At 39.5% G+C, this 23863-nt stretch overlaps 1 long non-coding RNA gene across 2 annotated transcripts; it reads left to right on the plus strand.

Annotated features, from left to right (window-relative positions):
- Nucleotides 1–16160: 16160 nt before the first annotated feature.
- Nucleotides 16161–22029, plus strand: LOC107000923 (uncharacterized). Of its 2 annotated transcripts, XR_013400677.1 has the most exons (4): nucleotides 16161–17266; nucleotides 17390–17545; nucleotides 18673–18790; nucleotides 20505–22029. It is a non-coding gene; the product is annotated as an uncharacterized LOC107000923 (long non-coding RNA). The 2 variants fall into 2 exon arrangements; XR_001448080.3 differs by having other exon boundaries at nucleotides 18673–22029.
- The last annotated feature ends 1834 nt before the right edge of the window (nucleotides 22030–23863 follow it).

A 23863-nucleotide genomic window follows, 5' to 3' on the forward strand; every position in this document is an offset into this window, starting at 1 on the left:
AGGCAGCTCCATATGTACCCATAGACATGGAACATTCCTTGCCTCAGTTATCTATTTCTATCATAATGTCATGTAATACATCGCCAAAAATTTAGTGGCTTAACACAATAAACATGTATTTAACTTAATCATCTCATCTGTAGGTTGATGATTTAGGCTGTGCAGTTCTTCTGGTTTCATCTGGGCTTGCTTGCATATCTGTGGATCAGCTAGATGTTGGCCAGAGTGATCAGAGGAGAATCTTTTCCCCATCCACCATCAAATGTGCCATCATACCTCCATTGGTGCCCATATATTGTGCCTTCCCTTGTGTCATAGCAGGTGTGCTGTCCTGGCTCTTATCTGAGGCTCACCCCTCTATGAGGTTATCTACTCATTGACTTCACTCTGCGATTATTCCTTCTCTTGAATCACCTATTTATCCTTCTGCTATACCATTGCTCTAAAAACATGCTACATTGCTTTGCATCTAAACAAAATACTTTCTGGTAACCCACGGATCCATTTCCTTTTAGTAAAAATGCAGAGTTATCTATACCCACCTTCTTCACTTCCTCACTTTCCATTCTTTCTTGAACCCCCTCTGTCAAGCTGTTGTCCCCACCAATCCACTGATACTGCTTTTGCTAGTGTCTTCAGTGATTTCCATGTTGCCATGTCAAATGATTCTTTCTTCATCCTCATCTTACTCAACCTCTTGGTAGCAGTTGGCATAGTTGATCACTTTATCCTTCTTGAAACTCTCTATGCTTTTGGCTGCAAGGAAACCTCTCTCCTGGTTTTCCACCTATCTCACTGGTCACTATTTCTCATTTTCTTTGGCTGAATCTTTTTTATCTTCCTAACTCTTAAATGTTGGAATACTCCAGGCTCAGTCCGCAAATCTCTTTTCTTTCACAACTCATTTCCTAGATGATTTCGTACAACCCCATAGTTTTAAATACCAACTATATGTTGATAGATCTCAAATATACTCCTCTATTTATCTTATGAGAAATATTATTCCTTTTCTGTGGAAAAATGTGATAAATAACCCTAGACATGTATCTTTCATTAGTATTGATTTTACTTCTTAGAAGCTGATAGTTGGGTGGAATGGTATATTTTTCAATTCTCTTGCTATTATTAAATTGCTCTTAAAAAAACAGCAACATGTCACATTTCTACCAGAAATAGTGGAGAGTATACTTTTTCTTGCAACTCTGGCAATAATAGGTATTCTCATTTCATTTTTATGTCTGATGGGTTCAAGGAGACGTAAACTTTTAGTAAGTGGTGGCAACAGTCACCAACAGCTAGTGTAACTGACTAGCTAGAGTAGGAGAGTGAGAGGTGGTAGGAGGGTTATTGTTGAAATAACTAATATCCTGTGCTGTGTACTGTAAGAGAAGAAAAGAGAATAGAAGAGGATGGAGTTTTCTGTAAAGGTTCTAGTAGAAAAGCTGACCAAGCTTCCTAATGTGATGAAGATTGTGGTCCAGAGACTTTTGGAAATACAGTAAATGTCCACTTTAGGCAATTGTATTGATTAATATCAGGTGCAGCTGAAAGTAACAGAGACAATAACAATACAAAAAACAATATCTTATTTGATAGTCTGGAGGTAGCAATTCAGGAATTCAAGGCTGGCAAGGCCCTGCCCAGTGTCAGCCTTTTCTATCTGTTGAGCTGAAATTCGTGGCCTCAGTTCCCAATGTCACCTCATAATCAAGTATGGCTGCTGGAGCTCCAGCAATTACATCTACATCAAGTGTAAAAAGGAAGAAATTGAAGAAGAAGAACACATTCCATCCATTTAAGGACATTCCTAGAAACTGCACACACCAATTCTGCTTATAGCTCATTGGCAAGACCAGGAAATATCTATTCCGGATGGTCAGCTGAAAATTGAGAGTTCTTTTTCCAGGTTGACTGAGAGAAGTAGAATGTATAATAGAGGAAATTAGACATTTCTGAAACAGCTATCATTGGGTCTCAAGTAGAAATTGTCTAAGAAAAGGCTTAACTACAATGATGATGACAAGTTCCTGGGTTTGGGTTATTACACAGAGCCTTAGATAGGAACTGATTATCTTGAACTAAATAGACATGATTGTGTTCATTTCTACAAACTTCCTAACTTGTGGTTCTTAACTAGTGTTGATTTTACCCCTCAAGAGACAGTGAGCAATTTGAGACATTTTAGTTTATCCCAATTAGGGAGATGGTGGATGCCACTGGCATTAATGGGTAAAGGCTAAACATCCACAATACACAGGACATTGATACAATAAAAATTATCTAGTCCAACAGTGTCATCAGTGCTGAGGCTGATAAACCTTTCCGTAAACAAGTCATAAAAGCTTTAGTCAAATTTCAGGGTCTAAGCAGAGGGCTGTGTGCATTACCAATTTTAAGCGATTAAAATAATTAAATTTCATATTGCTCTGGCTTAATCTGGGCCATGGAATTCCTCATTTGATCCACTGGGCGAGAAATTAAGTAATTATTTCCCCAAAACACAGTGACCTCTTTTTATGTAAAATTTTTATGTTGCTATGTGGCGATGTGACCTATCATTATAACATCAGTACGATCATTTCAGAATTATTTTCAACCCTCCAGACTTTTCTATCCTTCCTGAGATGGTTATGTTTTCCTTTCTCTTATTTCCTGTTTCTCACTGCACTTACCACATAGCACAGTAATCACATGTTGACATGTCCACATGTCCGAATCCCCCACTGGATCACAAGCTCCTTTAAATCAGGGACAATACTTTATTTATTTTTGTATTTCTAGTGCCCAGTGCAGAGTATGCAACTTAGCAGGTATCCATAAGTACACATTGAACTGAACTGAGCTCCTGTTATCCTTGGGCCTCTCTTCATTCCAGTCCTGCCTGGATATCTTCTGGTTTGGCACTCACAGCAAAGATCCTATCACTACTTATGTTAGGCAAAATGCTTCCCATTCTGGCACTTCATCTAAAATCCAGAGGGTGGGAAAATTCAGAGAACAGGAACTAAGGGGTTAATAGTTTAGCTTCTCCTGTGCCCCCTCTGAGTCAGCTGCCTCTCTGTGGTTACATTTTCTCCCAACCACAGCCAGCTTTCAAATATAAATATCAACTAAAAACTCATTGAGGTGGTTTTTGATGTAGGCAACAGAAATTGAGTGTGTTCCATTTTAAATTTTTCTTAAGTGAAGGATGATACCACCTGGCCTGAAGTTGGCAGGTTGGTTCCAAGGAGGCTGAGGAACAAAGGTGGAGGAGGCAGGAAACCACAGGAGTGAAAATGTTGGCAGGCCCAGGAGTAGGATGAGAATTTACTGCAAACTGGCAGGTGGTGTCAGTTTTCTGTTTTGGTTCGTGGAAGAGGTTAGCTATCATGAGAGTCCACAGGCCTATCCACGCATCCTTCAGCAGGCTCCTATTGAAGGATTCTTCTGCCTGGAGACTAGGTAAGGTGGTTTCTCTTTCACTAAGAACATATCATATCCAACAGAATCCAGCACATTCCATTTAGAGATTTTCTTGAGACCAATTTATATAACCTAACACCTATTAGGTAGAAAAGGATCTTCTCACAGCACCATGAATAGAGACAGCTTCTTCTGACCATTCATCCATCCTCATGTTTTTTAGGGGGGGCGGAACGGGGGTGATTTGGGGGTTATGATCTATTTAATGAGATGAATGGCCAATAATCTTTTAAAAATGTCAAGAATACAATATCTTCTATACTGCTATGATGCCTCTATTGGGACTTACTGAATGGCCATGCATGGAACTTGAATTGACCAAGACCGTTTGTTCATTCATACATTCAGTCATGCAAACATGCATTTAATTTATATTTATTGAGCTTTTACTAGGAGCTAGACGTTCATGAAGATTGTAAGACACTTTTACTAGGAGCTAGATGTTCACGAAGATTGCAAGACACAGAGCATGGTTCTGTCCTGGTACAATCCAGGCAAGATAAAGATAAAACATGGTATGGTGATAAGAACAATGGTGACTAAGAGCTTAGGAAAATGGTACAGAGTCAGAGTGTCAGTGAGTTCAGAAGAGTAAGCAGTTCTTCAACACAGACTCCAGAGGTCAGGAAAACTTGATGAGAAGTTGAAAATTGAGCTGAGCTGGCCAGGCATGGTGGCTCAAGCCTGTAATCTCAGCACTTTGGGAGGCTGAGGTGGGCAGGTCACAAGGTCAGGAGATCGAGACCATCCTGGCTAACATGGTGAAACCCCATCTCTACTAAAAATACAAAAAATTAACCAGGCGTGGTGATGGGCACCTGTAGTCCCAGCTACTTGGGAGGCTGAGGCAGGAGAATGGTGTGAACCCGGGAGGCAGAGCTTGCAGTGAGCCCTGATGGCGTCACTGCACTCCAGCCTGGGTGACAGAGTGAGACTCTGTCTCGAAAAAATAAATAAATAAATAAATAATAAGAAAATTTAGCTGAGTCTTGCAGGGTGGGTAGGATCTGGACGTGCCTTAGGGCTTTACACCAGTGGTTCTTTCTTCATAGAATGCTCTAATGCTTGGCTAAATCCTCTTAATTTTTTATATCTCAGATTTAAAGTAATTCCCTCAGAGAAGGCTTCCATGACCCACTGGATTAGGTAACATGCTACCTTTGCATGTCATCAGAATGCCTTGTAGTTCTGTGTAGCACTTATCAAAACTAGAGTTTAAAGCTCCTGAAGGAGGGACTATGTTTGTCTTGTTCACCTTTGAATCCCCAGAACCTATTAAAGTTTTTGAAACTGAGTAGGGACACCATAAATATTTGTCCAATAAATAAATGAATACGTAGGCGTATAGAAACAGTGGGTGTTCCTGAGTAGTATGAGCAGGTGTAGACATGAGTCTTTGCATGACAGGCTGTGAGGGTCTGTGTATATTGCATAGTATACCTGTGTATGGAGCAGTGGAACGTGATTGTGAGGGTGGGCTGATTGTCTAATATCAGGGAAGGAGGTTAGTCTTTTTCTATTGGTCATGAGACTGTGGAAACAACATACTGAAATTGATAATTTAGAAAATTAATCTGTTTATATTACAAGAGTGAATTTGATGAGGAAGAGGATTTGTACAGCTTTGTATCCTTAATAATTAACAGAAACAGGACTGCCTTTCAAGAATCTGCAGTAGGAGCTAGTTTATTAAACAGTGACTTCATGTTTTCAAACTAGAGACAATAAGGGTCAAATCCCTACCTCATAGAGACTTGGTGATAGCAATATATACATGGAAAATGGAAGCCCCTCATTCCTATGATAGGTTGTGTAACCCCCATGCAGATTTATTCTGAGGATGCTAAATATACCAATCAGACTGCTCCTTCATTTAGGAAATCGCGCAATGAAGCTTTAAGGAATAAAGCGTAGTTCCTTCCATGAGTTCATCTGAATTGAAATGTCTTTTGAAAACTCAGATAGCAATATCCTCTCCCACTACTCCCCTGACCTTTCCCTTCCTTGATTCCCTTCCTCTTTAATTTCCTGAACTCTGGCTCATGTGTGGAGAATGTATTTCATTCTACAACCTCCCAAGCATTTACTCGTAAAGGGATGTCCTAGAGGCAGAATGGATCCATGTGATCCTGAACGCTGATTATGTGGCTTCCACCATCCTGTGGGCTCTTCACTCTTCCCTTCATTAGACCTTCAGTTAGACTATAAACTACTTGAGGACAGGGTCCAATCATAATTCACCCTTGCATCCATTTATCATTATCTGCATTTTGTGCAGAATAGCTCTCTGGTATATTTGTTGAATGACTCAAGAATGGGTCAGAAGTTTAGATGCAGTTTGCCGGCTGTCATCTGGGAATGAGAGAAAGTCTCATACAGACCCTCTAGAACTAGGACTTTTCTGGAATCAGAGTAGAATCAGTCCCACTAATTCTGGTGGGTTCTGGTTTCACTTTAGCCAGACTTGGCTACCTGTCGTTTTAGTCATCTGACCAATTTAGCTGTGCTACTAGGTCCAGGCTTCTTACTTGGGAGGGGCCAGGCACATGCTAATGATTCCAAGTCAGAGTTGCAGTACAGTTGAGAGGGATAAGAAATAAAAATGTCTCATTCTGTGACTGGAAAGTATTCTATTAAGATCTATTAAGATTCATGAAAATGACTGTCTAACATTATGGTATGTGCGGAGTTGCTCACACATATGTGCATTACACACATGTAATAAACACGTAAATGAAGTTTGTTGTTCATTTCACCCCATCTTGTAAATACAATTCAGACAAATGGAAGAGTTGGCAGAGCGGTGGAAACGGCATTAGAATCAGATTCTATCTTCCCAATAATTTAATAAGACTCAGTCTTCTCACCTATAAAATAAGGAGTTGGAATACAACAGCTCTTAAGAGCACTTCTAGCTCTCAAATTCCATTATTCATCAGCCTGCCAGAAAATACATCTTCCCCTGCCAAATATGGACTCAACACCCCACCTGTTCCAGAAGCTCCCCCAGATACCCCTACCCACCTCCCTGGTTTCAGCCTCCTGCTTCTCCAGTCTTCTCCAAGGCATTCTTCTCTCCCACTGCCAGCCCACATCTAAAAACATGACTTCTTTTTATCAGCTATTTTCTCTTTGCTTCCTCTTTCTGCATTTAAACCAGATTCGTTTTCAATATTGTCTGTTCACTGACTAATGAAGACAGTCTGCAGTATGATTTTCACGAGTCCTAGGCACTTTTGCCTTCATGAGCTTCTTACTCCATTAAAAAATATTAAAACTGTTATTTTACAACTGTGTTAGTATAAAGTTGATTATTTTAATACTTTATATTAAAACATTTTCTGCAGTCTCAAAACTATTTTGTGTGTGTGTTGTGTGTATGTTTACCACTATGCCTAATGGATAGGTTGGCTCTGGAGGAAATAAGTAATCAACTAAGTATAGTATGGCAATTAAACACATGTCCTATGAATAAACAATAGACCTACACCCAAGAAAATTATCATTTTTTCTTCAGTGGAGAGAAGGAAAGGTCAAAAACAATTCAGGAAGTTCGAAATGGTAGATCAGGGTTCAGGAAAATCCTCCTTGACTTGCTGGTCTACTATGACCCTGAAAGTCCTCCATTTGGCAGGCAGCAGTCTACCTAATCTCTGTGCCATCATTTACTCATTGAACATTGTATATGCTGCAGGCACTGTTCAGGTGCTTGGGATACATCTGTAACTATCACAAACAAGGTTTCTTCTTTTCACCTCCCTGTCATGTAAATCTGAATAAGAAGACATAGCTCCTTGAAATGCATTATTTCCCACTTTATGCAGTGGGAGCAAGGGGCGGATGTATTTCCCAGTGGCTTGGGGGTAAGGAGATAGCAGCACTCAGAGCTTCCTGGCGATGCTCATTAGGGAAGGCTCTGCCTGAGGAGTCCCTTAGTGGCAGTTCATATGATTACTAAAGATTATATTTCTGAATCAAGATTGCTCTTCTGAAGCATGTTTGGGGGAAGTTCCTTGCAGGTGCTTTATTTCTCTAAGAGTTGATGTTAAATATATTTGATATTGATGTAACTATTGCAACATAAATATTTTGCCTTAAAATAACAACTGTGGTTCCTTTTAAATTTTTGTGGAAAAAAAAAAGGATGACCCGATTTTATTTTCAAGGTAACAGGTGGAGGCTTCCAAATTTTCTACATGGAAGTAAGAAAAAGAACACCAAATGTTCTGTGTTTGCAGGAAAAACTCAAAGCATAGCTAATTCAAGCAATACCATTTGTTAATTTATCACAAGTGGGAGATGCAAAGAGGACTTTTGAACTGAAATCTAATAATCCAAAATTAGGTGTGGTCCATGGTGCTAGCCATTTTTTACAGGTGAGTTTTATTCTTGTTCTTTGAAACTTCGTGGCTATTGAAAAGACTTTAGTGTTATTTTCCTATTAGTTTAGACTCTAGGCTGGCTAGTCTTATTGTTTCCAAAGTTGTAGAGGAAGTTGTTGGCTGCCACTGGGAAAGAAAGGAAGACATTAGACGCTATCTTATAAAAGGAGCTGCATCTCTTTTGAGATTCATGCATAGAAATCAATTGGGTAGAGAGCAATTGCATGGGATGCTAACAAGGGTAGAGATGTTACCAGTCATCGTTCTAAGTCTTCACTGCCTCCAAGCTTACCATGGTCTGTACACGTTATTTTTTCTGGCTTTATTCTACATGCTGAGTGGACTGATCAAATTCAAAGAATAAACAGTCATTATTTATAAGGAGCTTTTGGCATGGACTCTTACATCACATAGGGTCATTCTTTGACCCCCCGCCCCCCCCATACACACAAAAAGCTACTTAAATCTAAGTATCTTTTGTTTATAGGAAGATTCTTATGAACAGCAAGCAGACTTTTAAAAACAGAAAAATTTCACTGTAGTCTGGATGGTTTGGGGCTTATACCATGAAATAATAAAGTCTGTATAATGTACTCTTAATTATGAGCTCATTTCTATGACTTTTTATTTCGCTCTGACTTCTTATTTTATATAAGGTGATTAATTATAGATTGATAATGAATGAAACACAGACTTACATGCCCACGGATTAAATATATCAGTCATTACATTTAATGGTGAGCCTAACAATGAGAGATGTGCTTCCCTTATGGTGTTTTGTTCGGGGTTAGTGTTAACTAGAATCCTGGGGAAATTTGGCAAGGAGAATACTACTGAATTAAAACTTTCCTGAGTCCTCTTAGTTCATTGAGCTTAGGAGCAAGAAAGAAAGCCAAATTTGTCAGTGTGGAGAGGTCTTAATAAAAGCAGCCTTTGCTGTTTATCATTTCCTGGCTGACAGTCCTCCAATTGCAGGCGCCCAGAGCCTTAACCGTGGCCCCCAGCTCACACGAGCACACTGTGAGCCAAGAGACTAGGCCGAGCAGCCTTCATCTGGCAAATGCAGTGGGGCAGAGGCAACAGCGAGCATTAAATGCATTTGCCATTGGGTAGGCAGCCTGAAGAGAGCTTTCATCAAGGTTTTAAAGGAGCTAGCAAAAAAAAAAAAAAAAAAAATCACAGCTCCTCACGGACTCCCTCTCTGAGGAGACACCATGAAAGAGACAAGGAGCCTCATTTGCAGTAATTAGAGGCGCAGTGTCATCTATACATAAATATTTTAGATTTCAGCCATGTAATGAGTTTGTCGTGAATATCAAGACTGAAGGAACGGGAGTGAATGGCTACACTGAATCCTGACACCAAGAAGATCTCGAAAGACAGTATAAGTGGTTTTGACAAGAAGATGGATTTCCAGGCCTTTTGAAAACCACATGAAATGAAGAAGAAAAAACCCATCCAAAGCATCACAATTTACAAGCCATCATATGTGATTAGAGACATAAATGCAGCAAAATAACATAGGTACAAACGTGGACACAGAGTCCAATCTAGGTCCAGGTGACACAGGGTTTCATTAGAGAGGAACTATCTATGATACCTTCTCTTCTCCCCATGGCTTTCCCTGTGGAAGTCTAAGAATTGTGACAAAGAAGCCTTTGCTTCTTTGGCTTTTTACGGAAATACAACTGAATTTGATTCAAGAGGTCAAATTTTATCTTCAAAGCTCTGAATAGGTTAGATTTGAGCTATCTCTCTAGGAAAGAATAATAATGAAACCACCAAAATTTTAGAAATTGTAAACTCATTGGGTACAGCTTTTCAGGCCCTGGAGACCTGATATTTTGAGGATTTTGAGTCAGGACAAAGAATGCCTGTGCTTGCACATAATTAAGAGTGCTTAGAATAACCTTACCTTCTAGGCCGACAAACAAAAGCATCATCAGCATCATATTAATTACTATTATTTGCATGTCTCTCAGAGCCCTGCATGGCAGTTTGCAAACCAGCATCCTTAACTTTGCTGCCACATAGACATTAAAACTTTCTGACCAAAAGCCCTATGGTTGTCACCATGGAGAAAAACCTGTAGTTTGGCAATATTGCTCAAGAAAAAATGTTTTACCTCTTCATTATCAGGTCAAGCAAATTTAGCATTTCAAGTGACCTTTACAGAAAACTATTTTAAATTGTGATAACTGCACTTTGGTTGTCTGGAAAAAAATCTGTAATGTGCAAGTAGAACATTTGAATGTTGCATATATCACCTTATATTGGAATTTAAATGTATTATCAATTCTAATATTAGGGGCTAATCAATTCTATGAGTGTGTTAAGTGGCATTATATGTTCATTGATTCTCTAGAATCTTCAGAAATTATTGGAAAACATGGAACAGGTTTTACCCTTGACCTAGTATGATAATAAGTTGAGGAGTTGTCCTAATACTTATAAATATTTAAAAATACAGCAACAATCCATTATCCACAATTCCAAGGTCTCAAAATTTCTGAAAACTGTAATAATTGACCTGGTGGCAAAATTTAAGCTAAGTTTCTGGCAGCACAACCTAACACAACCTAGCCTTGTTGACATAAGGATATTTACAATCTTTAATTTGTTCAATGTAAACATTAATAAATGTTTCTGTAGAAATATCAGTGTGCCCGATTACATAGTACTGCATTGGAATTCACATGTAATAATGTAAAGAATACTTACTGTTGTACCTTTAAAACCCAAAAAGTTCTGAATCCCGAAATGTGTTGGCCCCAAAGTTTTGCTGAGGAATTGTGGACTTCTTTAACCTGTGTGTTAGGCATGAATCATAGCCCAAGCTATGCTATGCAAAAACATTACTTTGGATGTTTCTTTTAAAACAGCTTAAAGTTGAATCTGAGATCCCCAAAGCACTAAGTCACGGCTGGAACACTCTCTCCAGTCTACGAAACCGAAGAAGACATACCGGGTGCCCACAGATCAGGACAAGGTCTTCTGATCTCCACTCCATCATGGTTGCCCCTTAGTTCTCCCTACGGTAACAAAGTCATCTCGATTTGCCTAGAACTTTCCTAGTTTTAACACTGAAAGTCCTGTATTCCATGAATTGCCCCAGATAACATGGGACAGTTGGTCACTCTAGCCCTTCCCCAAGCCTGCCAGGGTTTTGCTGACTCTACCTTTTTGCTTGGATCTTGCTCTTTTGAAGTACACCATGCAGTTTGGAGGTCCGTTGCTTCCTTGAGACACAGTAAGGAGTGGTTCCAATTTGGGGTGCTCACGGGATCCACAGATCTCTCCTTTCTTTCGTCTGTCTCCCCATCTCCTGATCCGCAAAAACATGCACTTTCTCTCAGCCCTCACCAAGACATCTCCCATTGTCTTTCAGTGGGCTTATGTTTACACAAACAACAGGAAGAGCACTAAATTGAGATGGCATCTGCTTTCTTCCCAGCAAAAATACCCAAGGCATAGAAGCCAAAAAAGCCTACTTAAGGTTGAGGAAGGGGAATACAAAGAGAACAAGCCCAAATGAACACATTAATAAACTGCCCTGCCACACTTCATCTGTTTTACAGAGGCTCCCTTCTTCATTAAATCAATACGGTGAAGCCTTTAGAGGGAGCACCTTTGTTCTCATAAACCCTTTGTTTGGACAGCACGGCACAGGTTGTACTATCATCTTACACTTCTTCAATTGTTGTATGCTTTAAAACACTCTTTCATATACATTATCTCATAGTAGGACAAATATTATTATCCTCACATGTAGACAGAGAAAGAAATAAAGACCTGAAGAAGTGTAAATGATGTCATCATCAGCACCCCTCAGTCAGTATTTTTTGGCAACTCCATGCAAACAGTTGTTAAGAGTCTCAAAAGCCAAATATTACCATCTTGATAGCTGCTTTGGTTTCCTAAATTCAGAGGTTTTTTCTTTTTTAAAGTCTTTTGAATGAGTCTCTAAGGATTGATATCCCCAAATAATATTTGCATTTGGCACTGTACAGTGGATACAAAAACAAAAACAAACAGTCAACAAAAAAGAATACTGCTCTTTTACACTTGTGAGGACAGCAAAAGCTTAAATGCATCTAGACGCAAAAACATTTTCAACACACAGTTCATAGGAATGTCACCCAGATACAGTAACTGAGAGACAAATGGGATTATTTGCTCTGGAAGAAAGTATATCGGTATTGTGATGGTGAGCCAGCCTCCTCCATTGCCACTTTGTTTCTTCCCAGCAGAATCACAAATTCATTTAGGTGCCTACTCCACTCCATGAACCTCAGGAGAAGCTGAGTTCCAGGAGTGGATGTAATTGGTCTAAAGCTAGCATTATCTCTTCTTTCCAAGAATTAGCCAGAAGTTCCATGTGACCCATTCTGGTCAATAGGATGGAAGAAAAGATTTGCTGGAAGTTTCTGGAAAAACTTTTACACACATAAGAGACAGATATAGTTTCCCTCTCCCAGCTGATGGGAGTGAAGATGCTGGTAACCTCAAGCCCTCCTGGTAGCTGTCCTAGATCCTGAGGGACCTGCCTGAGATGGTATTGATGGGAGGATAGAGAGGAAGAAGTTCCCAGGTTATTGATAAAATCACTGGACAACTGGGTCAGCCAATTCTGAATCCTGTCTTACCTCTGGACTTTCTTTTATGTAATCTAACACTTGTCCTAATTATTTGAGCCGGATAGAGTTTGGTTTTCTGTTCCTTGCTGCCAAAAGCATCCTAACTGACACAAAGAATTATTCCTCTTCCATGTTTGTCTTCCTTTCACAGATGAAGAAATAGGGACCCAGAGAAGTCACATAATGTATACCAAGGTCACACAACCATGATTAAATACCTTTTTTGTGTGTGAGATAGGGTTTCACTCTGTCACCCAGGTTGGAGTCCAGCAGTGCAATCTCAGCTCACTACAACCTCTGCCTCCCGGGCTCAAGTGATTCTTATGCCCCAGCTTCCTGAGTAGCTGGGACTGCAGGGGTGCACCACCACACCCAACTAATTTTTGTATTTTTTGTAGAGATGGATTTTGGTCATGTTGCCCTGGCTGGTCTCGAACTCCTGAGCTCAGGCAATCCACCCACTTCAGCTTCCCAAAGTGCTGGGATTACAGGTGTGAGCCACTGCACCCAGCCTGTTTAAATGCCAACTTTATAAAACTAAGATTAGTTGTAAAGGACATTTTAGAGATGGCTTTCAACATAAGTTGGGTAGCAGATTTATAACAAAGTTCTGGCTGAATTTAGAATAGTAATAAGCTGAGTAATAATACTCAACAGGGAATCTCGGATAACTTCAAGGCAACTTTTGGAGGCTTGAAGTTTCAATCTAGAAATTCCTTATCCTCTCAACATTATGTCTGCCAAGCCTACATACCAAGAAACCTGGTCCTGGGATGTTCTAGACAACAAGAAGTTCCATTTAACCACCTTCCTTTAAAGCCAAGGACCAGACTTAGGAAGCCAGCTTCTTGCTTTCTCTCTTCAAGCCCCTACCTGGGTGCTTCTGGAGTATGAGAATCAAGGTACCCAGAAAAAAGAAACCAGAAACCCAAATTGGAGAGAATTTAGACCTTAAAATCTTCTGGGCTCAAAGATTTTCTCATTAGTATCTACCTTCTGATCATAAAGGTCCCAGAAAACTCAAAACATGTCTTGCAGATCTGAAGCCACCCCGCATCTCCAGTGTTAGAGTAGCTCAATCCCCTGTTGTTTTCTACGTTCCTCTCCTTTTCTTCTACTGTGTTTGCCCACACCTCCCACATCTCCACCATATCCAGCCTGGGAAAGGTGCAGCCATGGCTGGGTAGGGGAAGGAAAAGGAGGGGTGATGTGCTGTGCCGTCCCTGAAGCCTCAGCCCCAGAGTGGGGTATTCTTCTATCTCCTAATCCTTACATTTCTGCAGTGGTTCCTGTCTCTAAACTCTGCATGTCTCCCTCCACAGTGTTTCTTGATGACATGAGAGTTTTATCTGAGAAACATGAGAAAACTGGCCAGTAAGCCCCTCAACCCCAAACCACACCCACTTTGTGTCACAGCACAATTAGTACAAAGTCCCAGTGTTTGTGTCTGCAGGTTACAGTATTGTTTGCCACCTGCCTTTGGGAGAGGCAGACCTCCTTCAGAGTCTATCAGCGGCAACTTATTGTTTGTCTCTTCTATTTGAATTTTTAATATGGATACATTGATAATTTTAATTTAAAATAACTTTCTGCATTACTTCACAACCTGTTTCTTTTTTTCAGTTTGTGGTAATATGTTGAGAATAGTATGTGATACCCATAGTGGGAGGGAGGAGTAGATTCCTTTTAAGGCAGTTAGAGGAACTCCTTGTTGTTCAGACCAGCACCAAGGCAAGAATCAGTGACAATTTTTCACTGGTAGTGCCCCAAACTTGCCCTGCAAAGCTTAAAAGGAGACACTCCTCTATGAGGTCCACTGCTTGAATCCAATGCATATGCTATGCTTAGTGGAGTGTGTTTAGAGCTCCTTCTTCCAACATGCCAAAAAAAAAGAAAAAAAAGATGCTCATGCTACTTCTTGCTTTCTGTCTATTTCTTTCTTGCCCTCAGGCTTAAAAGTAAGCATGATGGAGAACAAGAGAGAAGGCGTGCCCTGGCAACCATTGCCAGGAAACAGATTTCACTGAAGTCATAAATTAGAAAGATAACCCACTTATCGGAGGTGGGTTCATATGCAATGCTGAAAAATCTGCCAGTGTAGAGAATATTGCTACCTTTAGCTTCAGTTTTTTTTTAATCACTCATGTTTGATAATTATAAAGATGTTTAAAGAAGAAATCATGGTGTATAATACTATCACTGTGTAAGCTCTGCTAATACTTTTTCTCATGTAAATGTTTTCTTATGTAAAAATAATAAATATACATGATAAAGCAAAAATCAGACAGAAATATATAAAACAGAAAGTAAAAGTCTACTTAACATATGCTTCCTGCTTTCTTTAGTTCTTAAGCTTAAATTTGCTAAAGGAGCTTCCTACTTTCAAAAACTTCTTTATACACACATATATAAATGTGTGTTCTTTTTTATTATTTATGTAAAAGAGATAATGCTGCTCACTTTTTTGGTCTTATATCTTTATTTTTCACTTTTTGGAACTCCACATCAATATTTTAATTCTGCTCTATGACTACATCATATTTTATTGAACCAATCTGCTTTGCAAATGTATTGGTCGATACTGTTGTCAATGAATGATTAAAGTACTTTAGCACATTAGAATTAAAATGAAGCTATGAAATCACCTCAATTACCATTTATGAATTTATTATCTCTACTTAGCAAGTGTTTATTGCACACCTAGTATATACCAGACATTTTCTTAGGTGCCAGGGATATAAGTAGGATAATCGTCTCTGAGTCAAAAGGGTCATAGCCTAGGTGGAGGGAGACAGCTCAGCAAATCAATAGTTACTGTCACTGCTGAGATATGAATAACAAAAGATGCTATAGCCACTGAGATTAGAAGCCCAGTGTAAACCTAAAGTGTTAATGACGAGAAAATTTAGAGCAAGCCACATGTGAGAAGGCTTGAAGACATGAAGTAGCACAATGTATTCATGGACGTGCAAGAATTTGGGGGTGGTCAGAGCACAAGTTTCGTGAGGGAATCCAGCCTAGGCAACAGAGCAAGAGCCCATCTCTAAGGTCCTTAAGCTAGAGACAGAGACTGGGGTCAAGGCCATACCACAAACTTTATCCCAAAAGCCATAGGGAGTCATTGAGGTTTTAAGTACTGTGGGGAGAAGGGAAATGGGAGTGACGTGATAATTTTTAAATAATTTAAGAAAAAAGCAAAAATTAAAGATGAAAACAGAGAAACATCTGGCTGCAAATTCACTCTCAGCATAAAGAAAGGAAATAAGAGCTAGATAAGAAAAATAAACAGGCTGCAGGTGCAGTGGCTTATGCCTGTAATCCCAGCATTTTGAGAGGCTGAGGTGGGAGGATCTCTGTAGTTCAAGACCAGCCTGGGCAACATGGTGACACTCTGTCTCTACAAAAATAAAAATTAAAAAAAAATAACTGAGCATGGTCGCTCAAGCCGCTAGTACTAGCTACTTAAGAGGCTGAGATGGGAGAATCACTTGAGCCCAGGAATTTGAGATTATAGTGAGCCGCGATTGCACCACTGCACTCCATCCTGGGTAACAGAATAATGAAAACCCATCTCTTAAAAAAATGAAGGAAGGAAGGAAGGAAGGAAGGAAGGAAGGACGGAAGGAAGGAAGGAAGGAAGGAAGGAAGGAAGGAAGGAAGGAAGGAAGAAAGAAAGAGAGAGAGAGAGAGAGAAAGAAAGAAATAAAGAAAGAAAGAAAGAAAGAAAGAAAGAAAGAAAGAAAGAAAGAGAAAGAAAGAAGGAAGAGAAGGAAGAAAAGGAAGGAAGGAGAGAGAAAAAAAGAAAGGAAAAAAGAAAGAGAAAAGAGAGAGGAAGGAAGGAAGGAAAAACAAAGAGAAAGGAAGGGGAAAAGAGAAAAGGAAGAGAAGGAAGGAAGGAAGGGGAAAAGAGGAAAGAAAAAGGAAGGAAGGCAACAACAACAGAAACAGATTTCAAATGAAAAGTGGGTATGACAGGATACTGAGAGTATGAGCAAGATAACAAATTACTGAAGGATAGTTAAGAAAGGTAAATGAAATTTTAGATACAGTATTCTAACTTAAATAATTCTAATGAATTTAATTCTCAATAAATATATTTCATAAAATCCATCAGGTAAGATGATCTTTGGCAAACAAAAACTAGGATCCTTCTGAGTGGTGCACTGGAGCCAGCTAAATTGGTCATGGTAGGAGTATTTATACCATAGAAATTGGCCAACACACAAATCAGTTTTGGTTTTGTTTTGTTTTCCCCCAGAGTGCCTGTTGTTAAACATTTGTCAGCACACTATTGATCCCTCCTTGAGTGAAGGAACTAGGAATCATTGAAAACATCCACAATTTCATTCCTTCCAGAGACACCAAACTGTTTCTATGCCTCCTCCCAATCCCCTCAAGTCCTAAAACCTATTTCATTGTCAAGATTATCAGCACATCCAAACATGTATCGTAAGTCACATCATTACATTTGCAAAGAGATAAAGAAATTAAAAAGCATAAGCAAATAAACAAAGACAGGTCCTATGACTCTTGTTGCCCAGCCCTGGTGAAGACCAAGAAGCTGATGACATGACTAGTGGCAACTCTCCATTTTAAGAGCCTGTTTCCCACAGGTGAGAGGGACCCATCACAGGCCTGCAGTGATTCCAATGACTCACAGGAAAGCAGTCCAGCTTGTTTGGCCAGTTCTTGGGTTATTGGACAGTCATCAATAGCTTTGAAGCTACTGAAGTCTCCTCTGGTGCCCTGAAGCTTCATTACTTCCGCGAAATTCAGAGAGAGGTATTTATTTTACTGTTACCACTTCGGTATCATTTATGTTTTCTCTTTCCAGAAATTTCTGTGCCAGAGCCAAAGTAATGGGACTGGATCTTTCTTTTTCTTTTCTTTTTTTTTTTTTTTAAGTGTTCGTGATCATGCAACAGATACACCCACAGCCAGTGAGTTTCAAAGCCAAAGGAAAACAACAGGCCTTTGATTAGGCTGTACCTACTCCAGTGCAGAAGGGCACTGCAGCAGCTGGGGGAGCCTGGCTGCACCACCTCTTTTCATTCTCCAGAGGTGGGTGGAAAAGAGTGTGTGGGTTGGAATTAAGGAATTGGGTTGACTAGCCCAAGGCTGGTTGGGAGCCTGCAGTTCAGGGAGAGATTATTGCTTTACTGGCTCTGGTTTAAAAAAAAAAAAAAAAGTGACCATCTTACATCATCTCAGCAGGACTGAAAATTTCACATGATTATCAAAGTGCATGAAATACTAGACAGATCCCTGAATGTGAGTGGAAAGGGAAAGGAGGGGTTGGTGGAGCAGAGGTAGATGCCCACTTTCTCACCAAAATAGAACATCAGGACCTACTAATGGGTGCAGGAAAGTGAGTCAGATCTGGCCTTAAGGATGTATCCTGAATACCCACCAGCGCTCAGTTCCCTTATTGATATATCACTAGATACCAGCTATCATGACTTCTCTGCTCCTTTCCTGTCAATGACCGCCAAACCGAACCCTGCTCGGAAAAACTCTTTGCTTCAAGAGGGATTGTGTGGGCTTAGCTCAGGTTCATGGAAACACCTTGCTTGTTTCTTTCCTGCGGAGTGGATGGTGAAAGGAGTTGTTAGCACCAGTCAGCTTTTTCTTATCAAGTAACTTCATTATTTCTAGGGCAGTCACATACCGTTGTTTGTCCCAGACAGAGGGGCTTCTGGGACACGAGACTTTTATTGCTAAAATCAGGAAAGTTCCTGGCAAACTGGGATAAGAAGTCACCCTAATTGTCACAGTATCTGATGAGGTGCCAAATGAGTAAGGGAGACAGTCAACACTAATGAAGTTTGGAATTGGTAGCTGGGAGTTTTGTACAAAGCTGTGTATTTTACAATGCACTTTCACACACACTATCTCATTTTAATCTTATAACAAATTAAAGAAGGCAGAGGAGGTATTACTTTTGCTTCATGTTGAGGAAAAAATTGAGCCACAAAGATTAAGTAACTAGCTCAATGACACAGAGCTGGTTAATAACAAAACTCGGGTGTTGCTTCCAACTCTGTGGAGTGAGACAGGGAACGATTGATAGCTGGAGTCCAGTGTTCTTTCTGCTGTACCATGTTGTCTCTCTAGTTATAGGGAGAATAGAATTCCTTTTTCTCTCATTATTTGCCTTTGTTTTTTCTTGTTATGATGCTCTGTTGTAGAGTGACAATCTTGCAGTGAAGAATAATTCAATGGAAATTCAGAGCTGTGTCCCCAACCACCAACCATCAGGAAGTACAGATGCTCAGACATTTGCTGTGACTTCTTCCCAAAGGCAAGGTAACATGTCATTGCCAAGGATTACATTCAAATGACCTGTAATATGGTTTTCTGGTGGAGGGAAGAACTGAAGGTAATACTAGTTCATCAGACAATGCTGAGTGGAGAATTGCAGTGGTAGGGAGATGAGAGAGCTGTGGATCTTAAGGCAAGATGACAGGCTCAGAAGTCAACAGCCTCAAGCAGAAGCATGCAGGGTTCCGGGATGAGAAACATGACTCAGCATTTATCCTTTCCTGTAAAACATAGCAACTTGTTAAGACTGCATTTGAAATTTTACTCTAAGGCCAGTGATAATATCTAAATTACGGTCATGACATGCATAACTTGATATCAAGTAGAATAGAAATATTTCCTAAAATTAAAGAAATTACAACCAAACTCAAACCTATCATTTCTGTATTCAACGACAGTCACAAAAGTATGAATATCTATGGGGAATTATAATGAATCTACAATTTCTCTGGCCAGTTCTATTTCTTTTAGAATGTCAAGCAGCATTTGATTTATGATAATGGCTCAGATTTTCAAGATTAAATTCATGTTGGTATACTGTCTTTTAAAGCATGAAAACCCATTTGCTACAGAATGATATAATCATGATCTGCAGTATAAATGAAAAGGCTTTATGCTGGCAAAAAAAAAAAAAAAATCTCCGAGATGCAGTAGAGCGATATGGTATACTGGTATGTATGGGGTGAAGAAAAGAGCTAGGGTTTTGCAATCAAGCAGATTGAAGTTCAAATTCCAGTTGTGTTAGTGTGTGATGTCGGGTGTTAAGTCTCAATTTTTTTATCTGTAAAATGTACATCTTGTAGATTTGTTGTACTCTTAAAGTTGTGGCCTCATAGATTTGCCTCCTCAGCTTCCTCTGCCTTGTTGCTTCTGTGGACAGCACGCGGAACAGGGAACACAAGAAGGTTTCAAAAGATTTAAAATCATGGTTTTTAACACGGCTAAGATGTTATGTGGTAAACTTCCACCTATCATCACTATCTCTCCTATACCAGGAGTAAGCCATTATATTTGTTTTACATAGTGCTATGATTACAGGCATAAGCTACCACACTCAGCCCCTCAGAATTCTTGAATATAAAAGTGTTCTGATTTATTTGACTACACAAATGACTGGAAAATCTCAGCATTTTAAACTTTTTTTGTATATTCTGTTTCTAACTGCAGTAAGATAAACATTACAGTTATGTATGTATACTTATATTTTTTTCCATGTTGGGATATTTTCTGATCTTTCTCTAAAAAGCCATATATGACAATTAGCAGTAAGATGGAAAAGATAAAAGCTATATTTGAGTTAAATTAGATAAAAAATAGATTGTTTTCTATTTAAGATTTCAAAATATTAATGACCTAAAACAAAACAAATTTTGCTATTGGTCAGTTTTACTCTGGTTGAAGTAATGCATCTTAGAAATAAAAGAAATCTTAAATAAGGAGCATCTTCTAAACGTTAGCCAGGGGAGAAAAAACAAAAAACAGAAACGATGAGGCTTATCTACCGTTAAAGACTGTTTGTATCCTCCCAAAATTAATCTGTTGAAGCCCTAACCCCCAGTGTGATGGTGTTTGCAGATGGAGCCTTTGGAAGATAATTCGGTTTAGATGAGGTCCTGAGAGTACAGCCCTAATCCCATGATATTAGTGCCCCTAGAAGAAGAAACACTAATGAGTTTGCTCTCTCTCTCCACCACGTAAGGACACAGCAAGAAGGCAGCCGTCTATAAGCCATGAAGAGAGCCCTCACCAGAAACAAACCATGCTGGCACCTTGATCTTGGACTTCTAGGCTCCAGAACCATGAGAAAATAAATTTCTGTTGTTTAAGCCACACAGTCTATGGTGTTTTGTTACAGTGGCTTGAGCAGATTAATCTGTTTACGAAAGGGAAGATGGACATACACGCTATGCTAGGAAGGAATGATAACTTATCATTGAACCTAAATGTAGGGGATGTCCTGCCTAAAATTTTGACTATGCTTTTATTTGTGTGTAAGTATTTGTTTTTGTTTTGTTTTGTTTTGTTTTTGCTCCTGGGTCAGTCTTGGGAGGGTAAATCACTACTGAAAGGAACATGGCTTCGTCCCCCAAAAAAAGGGTGAACATGTAGACCCTCTGGGAGTAATCAAGGCCTAATATTAAGGAAAGACAGGGAAAGGTCAGGAGGCCTTTACTTCTGTGAGTGTCTGGGACCCAAAAATCCAATCAAAGCCTGCTGCAGATTAGGACCTCAAAGTCAGTAGCTTCCTAGCCTCACTCTTGGTATTTATATCCCCAGGAAGAAAAGAGGGATGCTGGTTGGGAGTCCTCAAATGGTAGGCTACTAGGCCACTTGTGACATGGCACTCTTGAGACAACTGGTGCATTGGAGGATAGTTTGAAAGTAAACTCCAGTGAACCTGGAGCTCCTTGCCTAAGCTTGTATTTGAGCAAAAAAAAAAAAAAAAAAAAAAAAAGCCTTGTTCAAAAAATCCCAAATGGCAGAACCAGCTTCCTGAAAGACATGGTTCATCATTTCCATCCACCCCCAAGGACCTGGGCCAGAAATATTCCTCAGTGCCCTTTAGATCTTATGGAACAAGTTTTCTTCAGTGATACCACATGTTGGTGAGAAGCTATGGCAACAAATGTCTGATCTCTGCTTAGGTGTGGAAGTCACGCAAAGTCCTCTATTAACAAAACCCCACAGATTGAGTGGCTTAATCTGTGTTTGCCTTTAGGGTTCTTTGATATTGAAAGACAAAGGGTAGTCTCAAGAGTAAGAGACTGAACTTGATAATCTGGCATGTGGGTATTCAAGTTGATTTTTGAATTTAATTTAGAATAGAAAAGAAATGTGTATATCTCTGCAGTTGACAAATTTGATTAACTACAGGCATAACTGTAGCAGGGTGTGCATATTACTTGTCAGTAAGTGCCCTTGAAAGATTTAAAGGACCATGATCAGAAAGGGATCATGGTCCGTGTGTTTCTTTTCAAATGAATGAATGAATTTCTTTCCTGGCCGAGGTTGAGAGACTGCAGTGAGCTGTGAGCTATGAGCTATGATCGCACCACTGCACTCCAGCCTGAGTGACAGAGCAAGACCCTGTCTCAAAAAAGAAAAAAAAGGAGAATTTATTTCCCAAATGGTTAAGATGCTATTGAATATTAAAACTAAGTGAGACTGAAAGTGAGAAACTCATTTCTGTATTTGATCTTTTTAGCAATATTCTCTTAATTAGTCTCTCAAGCTACTTTCATGGATAAATAGGAAAAACAAGTAAGATCTAACTCTGCAAAAGAATAAAGTTATAATTTTATTCACCATTTGTTAATCTCTATGAAAATGGAATATCTGGTGAGAACAAATATAGTCAGAGTAATATCCTGGTGAACAGATCAGGTATAAAATCTGGATTCTAATGAACCATATTAATGCACCCAATTAAGTGTTTTAAGGTGAAAATCAATTATGCTTTCTGGTGTTGTCTTATTCCTTTCATGCTTCTATAACAAAATACCTTAGGTGGAGTATTAAAAACAACAGCAGTTTGTTTCTCACAGTTCTGGAACTTGGAAGGCCAAGATCAAGGTACCAACAGATTTGGTGTCTGGCGAGGGTTGCTCTGCTTCAAAGACGGCACCTTCTTGCTGCATCCTCATATGGCAGAAGGGGGCAAATAGCTCCCTTCCACCTCTTTTATAAAGTCACTAATCCTATTCATGAGAGCTCCACCGCCATGACTTAATTATCCCCTAAGGGCCCCAACTCTTAATACTATTACATTGATGATTCAGTTTTAATACATGGATTTTGAGGGGACACATTTAGACTACAGCTACTATTAAATGTTTTGAGCTAAAATTAAATTTTTTCTTACCTTTATGAACACAGCAACACTTCCAGATTCTACAATAATTTCAAATGAAAAAGAGACTGGTTTCAGCCACAAGTGCTCTTAAGCTCTCATATGGTTTGGCTCTGTGTCCCCACTCAACTCTCATCTCGAGTTGTAATCCCCACGTGTCTAGAGAGGGACCTGTAATCCCCACGTGTTGAGGTAAGGAGGTGATTGGATCAATGGGGGTGATTTCCCCTATGCTGTTCTAGTGATAGTGAGTGAGTTCTCAAGAGATCTAATGGATCTGTAAGGGGCTCTTCCCACTTGGCTTTCTCTTCTCTCTCCTGTAGCTTTGTGAAGAAGGTGTCTGCTTCCCCTTCTGCCGTGCTTGTAAGTTTCCCGGGGCCTCCCCCTAGTTATGCAGAGTTTTGAGTCAATTAAACCTCTTTTCTTTATAAATTACCTAGTCTTGGGCAGTTCTTTATAGCACTGTGAAAACGGACTAATACATTCTTTTTATCTTGGCATCTCTTCACTTTCCTTCCACTCCACACCAAAATCCCACCCCATCTCCCAAAAATTTATTTAAAAAAGCTTTCCATACTTGAGGCTAGGTGTTCCAGACTAGCCTGGGCAACAAAGTGAGACCTTATCTCTACAAACAAATAAACGTTAAAAAAACAAGTAGCTGGGCATGGTGGCATGTGCCTGTGGTACCAGGTACTTGATAGACTGAGGCAGGATTGCTTGAGCCCAGGAGGTTGAGGCTGCAGTGAGCTATGAGCTATGATTGCACCACTGCGCTCCAACCTGGGCAACAGAATGAGATCCTGTCTCTTGGGGGGAAAAAAGCTTTTCTAGTGAACTCATTAGCATTAGTATTCTGGTAATATTCTTAAAGATCTGATTAAAAGAGAGTATATAAATTGTAATAATTATAATATGAAGAATCTTGCAAGACCAAAAAGTACACATTTCTTAAACCTCCAAAATCAATCTTCTTTCCCTAGGTTTTAAACCCATCATGTATTATGTAAAACAAAACAAAACAAAAAAACCTGAATCATATTTGAATAATAGGAAAATAAAATGGTGAGTTCTTGGTTGACTTTTTGATGTATAGGAAATATACTTGCACCCTGAAGAGTTGAAGCAATTTATTCTGTTATGCAAATGTGAAGGTTATGGGTAACTTATCTTGCCATGACAGAGTATTTTTTTAAGTTGTCAAAACT

Source organism: Macaca mulatta, chromosome 11, assembly GCF_049350105.2.
Source record: "Macaca mulatta isolate MMU2019108-1 chromosome 11, T2T-MMU8v2.0, whole genome shotgun sequence".
Classification (NCBI taxonomy): Eukaryota; Metazoa; Chordata; class Mammalia; order Primates; family Cercopithecidae; genus Macaca; species Macaca mulatta.